General features: G+C 42.7%; 1 long non-coding RNA gene across 13 annotated transcripts; it reads left to right on the forward strand.

Annotated features, from left to right (window-relative positions):
- The first annotated feature begins 1791 nt into the window (after nucleotides 1-1791).
- On the forward strand, nucleotides 1792-14409 carry LOC136542161 (uncharacterized). 13 transcript variants are annotated; one of them, XR_010780607.1, is made up of 8 exons: nucleotides 1792-2166; nucleotides 2254-2344; nucleotides 3653-7447; nucleotides 7580-7642; nucleotides 9795-11635; nucleotides 12303-12440; nucleotides 12702-12821; nucleotides 13958-14409. It is a non-coding gene; the product is annotated as an uncharacterized lncRNA (long non-coding RNA). The 13 variants fall into 13 exon arrangements; XR_010780612.1 differs by having other exon boundaries at nucleotides 11239-11635; XR_010780605.1 differs by adding an exon at nucleotides 11782-11832 and having other exon boundaries at nucleotides 3653-11635.
- The last annotated feature ends 504 nt before the right edge of the window (nucleotides 14410-14913 follow it).

The raw sequence follows: 14913 nt of genomic DNA on the forward strand, positions 1-14913 counted from the left end.
ACACTCCGCCTGCCCAAGGCAAGCCCTAATACATAACCTTTATTTTCAGTAATCACTGGATATATATATGTGATGTGTATTTACGTTACAGGATTTATATTAAAACTACATGCATAGATAAAGCTACCTATGAGTCCTACTAGCATAGGTCGAGTAGCTGCTATGCTTAGGCTATTGGTAGCGTGAGTAACCTATCGTTACTCATAGTAGGTGATTATTATAATTACTCTCATAATAAAATAGTGAAAGAAAGTGGAGACCGGGCAGGGATATGGTACGGATATTGGTGGGTGTAATAGTTTGTGTTCCGCGGCCAATGAGGCATAGCTTGGTTATATTGTTTTCTCTATTCGTGTCGGTTAAGGACCGTCTGTTGCATTGGATTCTAGTCAGGTCGCGGACTTATTATCCTGAGCACATACTTGCTTATGGGGGCAGAAAGGCTCGTTGGTCTCTTATCGTGGGTTCTGACTCTTTCCGGGACTTAGGCATGGGGGCTTGGAGTCTAAGTTTGGACGGGGACCTAGACCCCTTGATAGAAGAGTGGTGGGTTGGTCTTACTTGTGTCTGGGGTACAAGCGGGGCATGTGTTTCGGGGTACCTAGCTAGGATACATTAGTTCACGAATCGCCGCGTGATGCGGTACGACTTGACTATGGTCTAGCACTATAGTAAGAACTGGAAGATGAATGATGATGAATGGATCTGATTGTTGAACTCATGCTTTAAAGTAGAACATGTGCTTACATAGAATGGTTAGCTAATGAACTAATCATGACTGCTAATAAAACGCATACCTAAGGATTCACTACTAGTAATACTTTTCGCAAAAAGAAAACCCAGCAAACCATAAAGCTTATCATATCCTTTGGAGTCAGAAAATTATTTCCACTAGTCGGGTAAGTCTTGTGAGTACATTGTATACTCAGAGTTTATTTACCCTTGTTGCATGTGCAGCTTGAGGAGTGGCTATTGTGTGGAGGATTATTCTAGTGGGCACAGACGGATCCTTGTATCTTATCGTTAGATGTTTATTTTAATTTCACTGTTTAAATTCCACACTCTAAACTTGGTATTGTAATAATGTATTTCCGAGAACCCTGGTTGTATGAAATGGACTAAGTATTGTAAGCTCGTTCTCAATATTAGATCCTGGATGAAAAATATAGATTTTTCAAGTTCTCCTTTAGGGTGTGCTCGACGGAACCGTCCGATGTAGCTAACTTTTGGGGTGCTTAGTGTCTAGCGGAAGACGAGCGCCCCCCGAAAGCATGCTATTTCGGGTGGTTCTGCCACAACCATCTTACCCTAGTATTTCTATGTTTATTTGAAACCAACATTTTTTTATACTTGTATCTGTAAATTTTGTTGTATATAAATTCATTTTCTTTTATTTTTCGTTTCAATATATGGGATTTTTTTGTGAAGCATTTGTATTTGTATCCAATTTATTTTTGTCTTGATGAATTGTTTTTCTTTTTATACTTTCATAATTTGAAATCCCTCGTTATTTTTTATAGTGTACGTATGTTGCGGCATTAGAGTTGAATACCCTATCGTTCAGGTAACTTATTATTAGACACACCATTCGTGTTTTTTTCTTTAATGTTTTTTTCCCGGTTCTAATGTCCTAGCCGTTAGTGTACATTTTTTCAGTGGAAGCCATTAGTTTTTTTTTTTTTGAGCAACTTTGTACATGTATATATATTCTATTTTCTAATTCTAATTGAACCAAAAGCCTACAGACCCACTGGTAGCAGCGAGCAGGCTAACCTGGCCAAGGCCCAAGCTTCCGTAATTGCTCCTATCGGCATCCAATTTATCTACAGCGACGCATCCCAATCCACTGTCTTTCCCATTTCTCTCCAGCTCCTCTCCGTACTCCGCCCCAGCTCCAATCCTCCAACCCGCCATGGTTCCTTGCCGTAGATGTCAGGGAAGAATGCGAGCCGTGCAGAGCACTGCCTTAGGGGCTGGCCGCCGGGGAAGAAGTTGTGCCGGGGAGAGCACCTCCGCCGGGGCTGGCCGCTAGAGCTGGTAGATCCGCCCGCCCGACGCCGGGGCAGGGCTGCGCCGGGTCTGGCCGTGATGCCTTCTGGCCGCCGGGGCAGGGCCACGCCACCGGGCAAGTTGCCGTTGCTGGTCGCGCCGTCCGGGGGCCGCCAGGTTGTAATGTAAATTTCTTTGTTTTGTTTAATGTTTTGCCATGGTTAGTATTTTCCAATACTGAAGCAAGATGTTTTGTTGAACCAGAGCGTTACATTTGTTGTCAAAGAATGCTATGGTATCAAAGGAAGCTCCCATTGGCGACCCCGAAAAGGTGAAAAAAATCTGAAAAGCAAAGGTGTGTGCTGCAATATTTTACACAAGAAAGTTCGGCCTGTTTGCTGGTTAGTTTCTGGGTTGGTTTGGGCTGGCTGGTGCTAGTTTATTGTGAGAGGAAAACACTGTTAGCTGGCTGGTTTGGGCTGGCTGAAACCAACAAGCGAACAGGGCGGTTATCACCTAAATCTAACTTGTCATTTTTTTGTAGTAACATTATTTTTAATTGAACCTGGTTGCTTCGCTATTATCACGCCAAGATCATGGTGTTCTTTTTGGTTGCCATCAGCCTTAACCCGTAACCGTGCACAATAGTTACGCTGATATTCTCGGTTTCTAGCCCGTCTTTCAACATCTTTATCACAAGACATTACATCAGTAGCTTGTGCTTCACGTTTCCTTTTACATCTTATTGAATTTCTATTCTCCAAGCCGACTTCGTTCTTTAACAAATATTCGAAAAGGTTAATTGATTTTGAAATAAATAATCCAAACAGACTGTTTTTAAAAACCAAATAACATACCACCTTGAACATTGACATATGATGTTGTGGTCAGATTACCATCTTGTCTTGTGGTCAAAGCCATAACAAGGTTTAGGTTGTCTTGTTTATATTGTTAATATGGAGCACTGCAATCACGGAATTTTAAAGCAGTGGTGAAACAAAAAATAAAGTAAAATGCATAAACTCGAAATATATTATAGAGTCAAGCGACAAAATTTTAAGCAATTGAGGTTTAGTTGCAACTTGTAAGTCAGAAAATGGATTACTTTTTAGAAATAGACAGTTGAAAGAGAGGTCAGAATACTTTTTGAAAACATGCATGCATCACATATTATATTAAGCAATTTTTATTTGATCGTAATCAATCTTTATTAGACCCTATCAACACAAAAATAAATAATTGAGAAACTTTTAACCAATTGAGGTTTAGTTGCAACTTGCAAGTCGGAAAAGAGTAGATTACTTTTTAGAAACATGTAGTTGAAAGCAATGTTTTAAATAGCCGGCTAAGGCATTTAGCTTTCTACGTCCCAAAGCAGGCTATAGCCAACTATAGCGGGCTATAGCGGCAGCTAGGTGCTAACTTGTTCATGAAAAAGCTTAGCTAAATCTTTCTTAAACAGCTATAGCCGGAGATAGCGGAAGCTATAGCCGGAGATTTAAAACCTTGGTTGAAAGAGAGGTCAGAATAATTTTTATAAACATGCATCGCATATTATATTAATCAATCTTTATTAGATTGTAATAAATCTTTATCAGATCATATCAACACAAAAATAATAATTGTATACCTGCATTAATTAATCTTCTGATGTGTCAAGCAGAGGTGTCCATGACGGCATGTCGGCAGTTACAGGCGTGAAGGCGGCGCCGGCTGCTGGGGACCCGCAGATGAAGCTGCTAATCTTCTGATGTGTCAGGCAGGGAGCTGAAGGTGTCCACGATGGTTGGTTGATAGATACAGATGTGAAGGTAGCGCCGGTCGTGTTCACGGCACGTGCTGTATGCGGAGGTCCAGAAGGAGGTGGTGGACTTCCTGATCTTCCGGTTGCGCGTACGTGACTCAGTGCCGAGGCCCGGTATATGTGAGGTTTTATTTTAGGACTACAGGAAGAGGAGGATTACGTGAGGGGAAAACCAATTTTGTTATTGATTCTTTAATATAGGACAACCGCGAAAAGCAATTCTAGGTGGTCGGGACTCGAGAGGGGCGACGTGGGTACGACGAGCGGGTTGGAGAACTATTTGGTGAAAAAAAACTCGGCGAGGGAGGGCAACGGAGTGGTTTTACGTTGCAGCGACGCGTAAGACGCGACTGTAAGACCTTTTTTTACATACATGGCCCACCATTAGATTAGCATCTGCCATTAGATTTAAAGATATGAATCATCCGAGGGTCCTCAAATAAGGTGGGTATAAAACTTTTCGGTGAGAGCTATTTTTCAATTACTGTGTTCTTTTATAGTATAGATATTCACTCCTACAATCCTAAGGTTAACCGCGCCAGGCCAGATGGGCCACGTCACCCCAAAATCTCTTAGTCGTTCGATCCTGTGATCAACGCTCCAAAATCACTCCCCTGTCATCTACAGTACACCGGTAAAAATATCTCCTCTCCCCTCTCTCTCTCCCCGCATCACTCCTCTTCCCCTCCCTCCCTCTTCCTCCCGATCTCTCTACCTCTCTCGGTCTCTCCCCTTCCCCTCTCTCTCTTCCTCGCTCCTCATCCCGAACGCCACCGATCCCCGCGTTGCGCGGGCGCGGCGACCTACCCCGGCACATCGACCTGGACGGCCAGCCCCTGGCGAGACGATGACGCTGGCCTATGGTTTCGTGTCTCCATCGCCCGACTGTCCCCGGATTGACCGGGACTCGGCGTGGGTGATGTCGCGCCTACCGCCCGTCCCCCGCTCCCCTGTGCGGCCTCCTGCATGCTGCTCACGCGGCTCTACTTTACCTCGATCCATCCGCTCCTTGGTTTGCTCTCTCTCTCTTTCTCCCTCGTTCCGTGCAGTGGATCTGCTATGTGCGGTGGCATTGCTTTGCCATTTTGAGGCAATCTGACAAGCTAAGGTCCATTTGACCGTCCAGCCGCCATTGCTTTGCGATTTGGAGGCAATCCATCTATTGTTCTCCCACTTTTGTCTTACCAATCTAGAAGGTTACTGCCTTACAACAGATTTTTTTGTATTGGGTATCGTGTCACCTGCTCGGTTCAGCTGGATCTTGAGACTACTAGGTATTGTGCCATATATCTGACGATATCACCATGTCAATGATATTTGTTCGTGCTCATAATTATGTGCCATATATCTAAGGACATGACCATGGCAATGATATTTGTTTTGTTTCTTAGTTCACTGCAGTGCTTATGATTTTGTGCCATATATCTAAGGACATCACCATGACAATCATATTTGTTTCATTTCTTAGTGCACTGCAGTGGTCATGATTTTGGTAATGTCCAATGATGAGTACACTTTCCTCTTGTTGTTAGATTAATTTGAGGGAATAGGGTCATGCTGTGAGGAATACACAATAAATGTTTAATGTTTGGTGCAATGATCATGGGCTATGGTTCCACAATTTACACCTCTTTCTTTTTCTAGATAACTGAGGCAATGCTCATGAGCTATGATGATTCTTCTTTTCATGTCTCTCTACTGTGTTCATAACTGAGGTGGTGATCATGAGCATAGTTGATTTTGTTTTTCCTGTCGCTTTCTACCTGCTCAATGATAACTAGAGGTGATGGTCACTTGGTTGGTTCTGTTTTTTTCGATGGTTCCTTTTACATCTCCATGCTATGTTGGTAGCTGACACGTGAACATGACCAACGCTGATTCTATTTTTTCACCTCTTTCTGCCTCGTCCATGAGCACTAAGGCAATGGTCAGTTGGTTGCTTCAATTTTTTGCGTCTCTTGCTGCCTATTCTATTTTGTGTATTTTGGAGCCTTTCTGCTTCTTCCATGACAGCTGAAGCAGTGGTCAATTGGTTATGTTGATGACTGAGGCGGTGATTGTGACCAATGTTGGTTTTATTTTTCTTGTCTCTGTGTAGCTGCTCAATGATAACTGAGGCGATGGTCAATTATGACCAATAATGTTGATTCTATTTTTTGCACCTCTTTCTGCCTCTTCCATGACCACTGAGGCAATGGTCAGTTGGTAGCTTTGATTTTTTGCGTCTCTTTGTACCTATTCTATTTTGTCTATTTTAGAGCCTTTCTGCTTCTTCCGTGATAGTTGAGGCAATGGTCAATTGGTTACTTCGACTTTTTGCCTCCCTTTGCACCTATTCTGATCATTTCGTTTGGTTTTGCGCTTATACTTGCTTATGATCATTTCCTATGATGCCAATACCACATAATTATGCAATATGAGCTTCTGCTTATTGCCTGTGAAGTGCTAGATATATTCTTCTTCATTCTAGGCTTGTGATCGTTGTGTGTGCCCATTGCTTGTGACGTTGGGTTATACACTTTTGGTTCTGAGCACACACCATATTCCCATAGATAGCATTGTCAGACACTTTGCTTGTCTGTGATGACTTTTGCTTCTCATGTTTCTTTGAGTTCTCATTGCAACTATGCGCAATACTAATATAGGTCCGTTTTAACAGAGCCAGTCTTTTTCTAATTTCCTGACCGTGTCATTAACTTTCTACTACCAATATTACCTGAACATGATCTATCTCTACAAACTATCTCATTTATCGACTTTGTGGAGATTGGTTCTAATGTGTTTTGGGGGCTCTTGTTGTAGTGCCAACGTTTTGATAAAAAAAATACTCGCCATACCGGTTCGAGGTTGCGCGCTATTGCCTTTGCTGCTTGCTGCTATATAGGTTCCTCCGCTCTGAGGCTTGCTATTCTACCTATTTGGCTATTTCAAACCAATTACATTCTATACTACAAATAAGAATTTCGGATTCAACAAAAAAAATTGTGGATTAGATTTGTTACGTAAACAATAGTCTATTGCCTAATTCAAATTAATATTGTATAGACTGTCGCATGATCTCTTTTATTAGTCTAAACTCCACCCATGAAGGGCAACATTCCAGTGCTTTTTAATCTTAAATTAGAGCCTTTTTAGTAACCTGACCTTGCTTAGTTGACCTTGCTTAGTTGAATAGTTACCATGAAGTGCCAGGCTGCCAGCTATCTATTTCTTCTTGCTCCTCATATCTTCCTAGGGTGAATAGTCTCCTTTCTTCCATATCACCATATCTAGATTCTTTTTTCTAATGCATGCAGTTTAGCTGCATATGCTGCTTTGGTTAACAAGGGAACTGTTTATCAAAGATTCAAAATAAATTTAATTGTGTTCGTTGTTGTATAAAAAGGACGTACCCAGTGCAGAGAGCTCCCGCTCTGTGCGGGGTCTGGGAAAAGGTGTTAGTGGCAAGCCTTACCCTTGCCTGTGTAATGTGAGGAGACCGCGACTCAAACCCGGGACCTTCCGGTCACAGACGGTCAGACTCTACCGCTTGCACCAGGCCCGCCCTTCGGTTTGTTTTTTCTTTTGGATGAAGCAAATTTAGGTTCGAGCTTTTTTAAGAATGATGATAGTGGAGGGTTTCCCAAAGGTGAAGTGAAAATCATGAAATGAGAGGTATGTGCTTCTCTCCAGTTATTAGTGCAATGATATGTTGTCAAGTGCAAATCAGTGTACTCTGATCCCTTGATTTTATTTACTGTACGTATGAATTTTTTTTGCTCACGCATAACGTTTGTGTTTTGGCAGAAAAATCGGAGCTTGGCTCAATGCACTGTGCTGCTGTTGTAGTCTTTTCATCAGTATATATAGGTGTGTGCCTCCCAAAGGTGAAGTGAAAATCATGAAATGAGAGATACGTACTTCTCTCCAATTATTACTGCAATGATATGTTGTGAACTGAATATGAGTGTTCTGCTCTCTGTCTCTAATCTCTTGATTCCATTTCCTGTATGTATGAATTTATTTTGCTTATGCATAAGGTTTGTCTTGTGGCAGAAAAATCAGAGCTTGTCTCAATGCACTATTCTGTTGTTGTAGTCTTTTCATCACTATATATAGCTGTGTGCCTAGGGTGCTGCTTTATTTATTTAGTCTTAGCATATGCCATTACTAATGGTGTACCTACTGCAATTTGAGCATATGATGATACCTATGAGGTGCTTCTAATAATATGCAGTCATGATTATCACTCTTTTGTGATCTTTTGTTTCACATTGCAAGTGGGGCATCCCCATATGTCAAATCTGGCAATATTTCCATGTCATTGCTATTTTGTGTTTTTCCCGCCACATGTCAATGACAATAATGCTGGAAACAAATATATTCTTCTCAACTATACCATATGAGAATGTGCAGTCATGATTACCACTGTTTTATGACCTTTTTTCCTGGTTCCAAGTAACGCAATGCTCATCCCTCACAAGTCACAATACACATGCGCTGCCTGTGCATGGATAAGTGAAGCTAGCTATAGTTTGTTTTTTGTTTACTGGAGCTAATGGTAGAGCCCCTAATTTGTGATTTTTTTAGCTTTGTTCCTATTTTATAAGAATAGTACATCAATCAACTAGTATTACGAATGAATTGGGTTCTACTACTTCTACAATTAATACCACCTTATTTTGATTGTATTGACACCTATAGGTAGCATCAAATAGAGATTTTTTCCATTGATAGATTGTCCAGCAAATTTCTAGAAAGAATCCCACGTTACCCACTTTTTGTTACTTTAAAGCAAAAGTTTGCCTTTCCCTTCCAGGATAGATAATGGGATCTCTATGTTATGTTGTGGCATGCTAATAGCTTGTTATGCTCAGATCAAATTTGATGATGCCACTCCAACACCGAATGTGTAGTATGAGATCTCTACGCATTACTATCCTGTTCAAATGAGATATTTATCTTGGTTCAGGTTGGATATTCTTTTCGTTCAAAACAAGTTTTCCTTACTTTTGGTTTCCTCTTCTAAAAGTGAATTTGCTTTCAGCCAGTAGTCTTATTACCTACTATTATTGGTCTTCCCTCTAGAGGTCCTGTTTGGCGTTGAAAAAATGATTGGGTGCCATGATATTTTCTGGTTGCTATATCAAGGGTATGAGCAGCGGAGATTTGGGAGTTCATAAATCTAAGTGCTTGTCAACACCACTTAAATGGCAACTAATGAGTATCTATTGCGCTAGCTTCTTGTTTTCCGAATGTTATTCCCATAATTTAGATATGTATTGCTAACTTACTGTGAGTATGTGGGTAAAAAAGGTCCTTGTTCTGAGGGGTGCTGGTACAGTGAGCTATGTACAAAAGTAAGAAACCAGATTCATGTCCAGTTGGTGTTTCTTCTCTGTCAGGTTTTTCCCTTTTTTGGTAAAATAATATTTGCGATTTTGCTTTAAACAATTTGGTTTCCCTTTCTTAATTCCGTTGCTCCAGTGATCGCTACTTTTCATGTCTCTCTTACATCATTCAGTTCGAAGTTAGATGCGGCTAACAAAGCAAATATATTCAGTTAGTTACTTCCTTATGGAAATATTCATCTTTTTGTTTTTTACGGTAGCTACTTCAACTCAGAACTCATATATGTTTTTGCTTAGTTCAATGCCTTCTGTAATTAATCTAGGAGTATGACCGTAATCCTAGGTACCTCACTATGTATTCTCAATGAGTGAACTAACATGCCTGCCTCTATTTATGAAAATAGTAAAAATCATAGCTTTTTTATTCTGAAAATCGAATATGTTTTCATAAATCTTATCAGACCACTTATGAGACTACTGTGCGTCGGTGAAAAAAAATATTTATGTTTCATAGAGTAGATTGAGGACAATGCCAGTAGGTTGCCCATGGTTAGTTTTCTCTGAATATGCAGGTTTTCTTAATCAAGGTTTGGGTCATGCGAATAGTTTGTTTAATTTCTTTTTTCTTCACGGACAAGGTATCTGAATTATGGATACATGCATGTTTGCAGGCACCCTACCGATCTTAAAAACAGAACAACATATGGTTGGCTATGTATCTAGACTACCTTTTGGGTCTACAGTATTTGGGGCTAACCAAGATTTGCCACCTCAAATGTTAAAGAAGCAGACTTATACTAACTTAGGCCACCAAGTATTGAATCAAAATATCGATTTAAATTACTCATCTAGCCTGCTGAGTTGGACAAGACAGTTTCGACTAGATATCTGCTCATATATATATATATATATATATATATATATATATATATATATATATATATATATAGCTGATGGTTATATTTTTGTGCTGATATGTAACACATGGGCTTGGGTAAACAATGTGCATGTATATAACAACAATACAATATTGTTGGGGGTGGGGGCTTCAGAGTATATAAAGAGCGTACCCAGTGCAGAGAGCTTTCGCTCTATGCGGAGTCTGGGAAAAAGTGTCAGTGACAAGCCTTATCTTCGCTTGTGCAATGCGAGGAGACCACGACTCGAATTCAGAACCTTCCGATCATAGGCGGTAAGACTTCACCGCTTGCACCATGCCAGAGGAGCCGAGGGGTGCCAGGGACGCCTACAGCACGAGCTGGCCTCGCGTGGCCTAGGGGCCCGGCGATGGCGGCCTCTAGCCCGTCCCACCGGACCGGCGGCGGCCGACCACCCCACCCCACCCCGTCGTCGACTGGTGGCTGGCCTCGCATGGCCGAGGGGCCCGGTGATGGCGCGGCCACCCCGTGCGGCAAGGTCTAGGGGCGACGGCTCGGCCACCCCGCAACGGCACCTCAATCCACCTGACGGAGTAGGGGCAGCGGCGCCCCCTGCCTTCCACCCGGTGGCGCGGCCAGGAGCGTGGCCCCCGGTGTCAACGAGGCCAGCCACGTGGCCCCTGGCGTCGGCGCGGCCAGATGCGCGGGGCTCACCGGCGAGCAGTACCTGCATGTTGAGGATGGCGGCACGATGCTTGTTGGGGTCCATGGCGGCAGTGGCGGGCGGCTACTGGCATCTGAGTCGACTTCGCCTACGGCAACCACCAGCATACGGTCACTAGGAACCACCAGGGCTACCTCGCCATCGGTGTCCTCGTCGGCTTCACCTCCGCTTCCGCCTGCAGCGAGCCAGGGACGCCTCGGCACTCGCTCGCATGCGGCTATGGCTCCCACGAGTGAGGGCGAGGCGGTGACCATGGAAGTCGACCTTCTTCAGCTGCATCTCGTTCCTAGCGTCGGCATCCCCTCCTCAATGGTATGTGGTGGTGGCGCCCCCTCCCCTTGCAGATCCTGTGGTGTGGTACCTAGCTGGATGTTCGATGGCTGCAGCCATGGTGCACGTCGATCTCTATCCTTGGACTTTGATTTCATTAGTAACTGCTGCCGTATTGATGCTCGATGAAATGCTCTGCTGGTGTTCTGTCTTGGATGAATGGTTATTGGTTTGCATCCGCAGGAGCTGATTTCCTTGCTGTCCGGACGGTGTTGATTTCCACCACTTTCCGGCCACGACGCGCCACCAAGCAGCACCGACGCAGCGACAGCACTGGCGTGCGGCATGCTTCGCCTCGAGCAAGCACCCAATTGGCAAGATACATGCGTATGACAGAAGCTAACAAGCATTTCCACACCACCGGCGGAGGGGGCACTGAGGTGCTTGATGCAGATCCGGTGCTGGTAATTCCTCTGCTGCCGTGAAGCTGCAGGTGCAGCAGGTGCTCATTGCCGTGAAGCTTCTCCAGATCGAGTGACTAGAAGGCTGCTCCTGCTTCCACGCTGCCTCACATGCTGCAAGCGGGTGTGGGTCTTCGTGCAGGAGCAATATCAGCTCCTTGCCTTCTCGTGATGTTCTGGTAGGAGCTTCTCATGATGTAGATTTAGTATTTCTTGATTTTTTTTAATCTACTCAAGCCACTACAGGATTTTATACAATTTAGAGCTGGTTGTTCCTCAGTCATGGTTCATGCACAGAGATTTTAATGGTTTCTGCTGCCCATAGATCTCAACTTGCTTATGGAATTGATGCTAGCTGCAGAAATGGAGCAACAAGGTTTATGTTGTCTGAACTATTTTCTATGCTTGCATCTTCCAATTTTTTAGTACTTGCATCAATGTAAGCCTCTGTACTTGCATTAGTGGTCTGCTATGAATAGGTGGTTTGCAGAAAATGAAGAGGCGCCAACGTAGGCAAGCATGATTTCTGTGCAATTGATTTTTTATTTCTATGCTTCTTGAGCCAACCGTGCAAGCAAGAACTCATTTAGAAGACTTCTATACATTGTTGGAGCACATTTTATACATTGTTGGAGCACATTTATATTTAAGCATGCAAGACCTTGTGTGTTAAATTTTTTATGCTTCCTTATGACCGGGTGTCTATGTGATTTGAATACAAATTGTGAATTAGATGTTTTGCAGGGATGTCGGCCACTAGTTCTAGAAAATTATGTGCTTGTGCTACTAATTTTATGCTTGCCGTGATTTTTGCATTAATGTAGCTGACACTGATTTCACGAATAGGTTTCTATGCAGCTGATGGACGTGTACGAGGATCTGGAGCTGTGCTGGATGGCGAACCCGGCTGCTTCGTGCTGGAGGTGCTGAGGATGGTTGGATACAAGCGTGAGCATCTCCTAGCACTAGCAGACTAGCACCTGGGTAAGGTTTCAGATTCTTTTAATGTTTTTTCTCCATGTTTTTATGCTCACTACATCATTGCACGGCCCGCCGCACCACACTCAGCATCAGGTAGAACGTCGATTAATCCGCATAAAACATTGTGGCCCAATCTTGATCTTTTGCGAGCTCTAGTAGTCCATTTTGCTTGTTGATTATTGATTAATATGCATAAAAAATTGTGGCCCAATTTTTTCTGGTTTTTTATAGTATTCTCATTCGTGGTTTGATGTGGATTTGTAGATGCTGGTGGCGGCGGACGTCTTGTGGAGCCCCTCCCATGTTTGAGCCAGCCACGACGCCCCTCCCCTCTCCCTCATCGATGACGACAGCGGCCTTTCCCCCTTGTGGATCCGGCCTTGTGTATACTCAAAACTTTTCTATGCATATACTCAAAACTTTCTGTGATTTGTCATTACTGTATTTATGCTTTTTATTGATATGATGCACGATGAAATTGAAGTCTTAATTTTTGGACATGGGGGTATGTATTCTATACATTGTTGGAACATATTTCTATACATTATAGGAGCACATTTCTATATATTGTTGGAGCAGTTATTTGTGCACCTCTACACAATCATATACATTGTTAGAGCACACTTTCATATTGTTAGAACACTTTTGGCATACATTGTTCGAACATTTATCCCTCTACTGAGCTTTGTATGCTTGAAGTTAGATTTATATGCTATGTTGTTGTGATTTTTGCATTAACGTAGCTGACATTAGTTTTCACGAATAGGATTCTGCGCATGCTAAAACATGATTCTATGCTTTTCTTGCCGCTGTAAGGTTTCTGCGCTTGCTAAAACATGTTTCTATACATGTCTTGGCGCTGTAAGGTTTTTGCGCATTGTTGGTCAATGGGGGATATGTATTCTATACATTGTTGGAACAAATTTCTATACATTATTGTCGCACATTTTTATATATTATTGGAGCAGCTATCTGTGCACTTCTATAAAATTCTATACATTATTAGAGCACACTTTTGTGCATTGTTAGAACACTTTGACATAAATTGTTGGAGTTGTTAGCCGTACACTTCTACACAATTCTATACATTGTTGGTACACAATTTTATACATTGTTCTATGCATTGTTTGGGTTGGGCCGACACGATCCCGGTACAATAATCCCCCAGAAGGGAGGGGTTTTTTGGGTTCTATGCATTGTTCCTATATTAATTATATGTCCCCAGAGTGAGAATAATGGTTTGTGTTGAGGCTGTCGTGGTTTTGGATAAAATAATCCCCCACAGGGGAGGGTTTTTATTGGGTTCTATGCATTGTTTCTCTATTAATTATACATTTGCCCAAGTGGGAGGCAAGGTTTGGGTTGGGACCATAATAGATTTTTGTGCCTGCAAAAACATGTGTCTTTCTTGCTGTTGTAAGCTGTTTGCGCGTACTAAAACATGTTTCTATGCCTTTCTTTGCCACTGTAAGGTTTCGGCGCCTGCTAAAACATGTTTTTATGCCTTTGTCGGGATGTAGGATGGTTGGAAGGATGTTTCTGCGCGGCCTCCCCTGCTCCCTCGTCGGCCCCAATACCCCCTGCTGTGGCGGCATCGGATCCCTGCTCCACCGACCGGTGGCACGCGGCCACCCCCTTCCCAATCGGTGGCGCGCGGCAAACCCGTCCATGACCAGCGGAACATGGCCACCCCTCCATGACCGGCGGCCCGACCTCCCAATGATGGATTTGCGTGCGGCTTCCACATAACCTGCTCCCCTTCCACCCAGCGACACATCCTCCCCTCCCTTACCTCCCAATGGTGGCTGCTTGCTTTGATTTTGTTTGTTGATTTTATGTTCTTATGCTTGTGCATAAGTTTCTATGCATGGCTAAATTGTAACTTTATATGTATTGTTTACATTGTTACAACAAATTTGTATATATTGTTGGAGAAGTTATCTGTGCACTTCTATACAATTATATACATGGTGGGAGCACTCTTTTATGCATTGTCAGAATATTTCGACATACATTGTTGGAACAATTATCTGTGCGCTTCTATACAAATCTATACATTGTTGGTAAACAATTCTATACATTGTTGGAACACTAATTTCTATGAGATAAGAAAATTAATTTTTATTCATCTAACTACTAATTTCTATGTAATGTCGGCGCCAAAAAAGTTTCTGCGCATCTTGACCATTGACTCTGAATCCTATCGTCCATCACTTGCTATTTTTCAAATTTCAAATTTTAGAGAAGACGAAGTCTCCATATTTTATGCTTGCGGATTCCATGTTCTATGCATTGTTCCCATGTTAAATATACGTCCCCATAGTGGGAAGATGATGTTGGTGGAGGGAATTACGATTGTGGAATGTCCATCTCGCGGAGAGGTTTTTACACGGTAACATAATTAAATTATTCATCCAACCACTAATTTCTATGCAACGTCGGCGCCAGAAACTTTTCTGCGCATATTGACCATTGA

The sequence above is a fragment of the Miscanthus floridulus genome, chromosome 3 (assembly GCF_019320115.1).
Source record: "Miscanthus floridulus cultivar M001 chromosome 3, ASM1932011v1, whole genome shotgun sequence".
Classification (NCBI taxonomy): Eukaryota; Viridiplantae; Streptophyta; class Magnoliopsida; order Poales; family Poaceae; genus Miscanthus; species Miscanthus floridulus.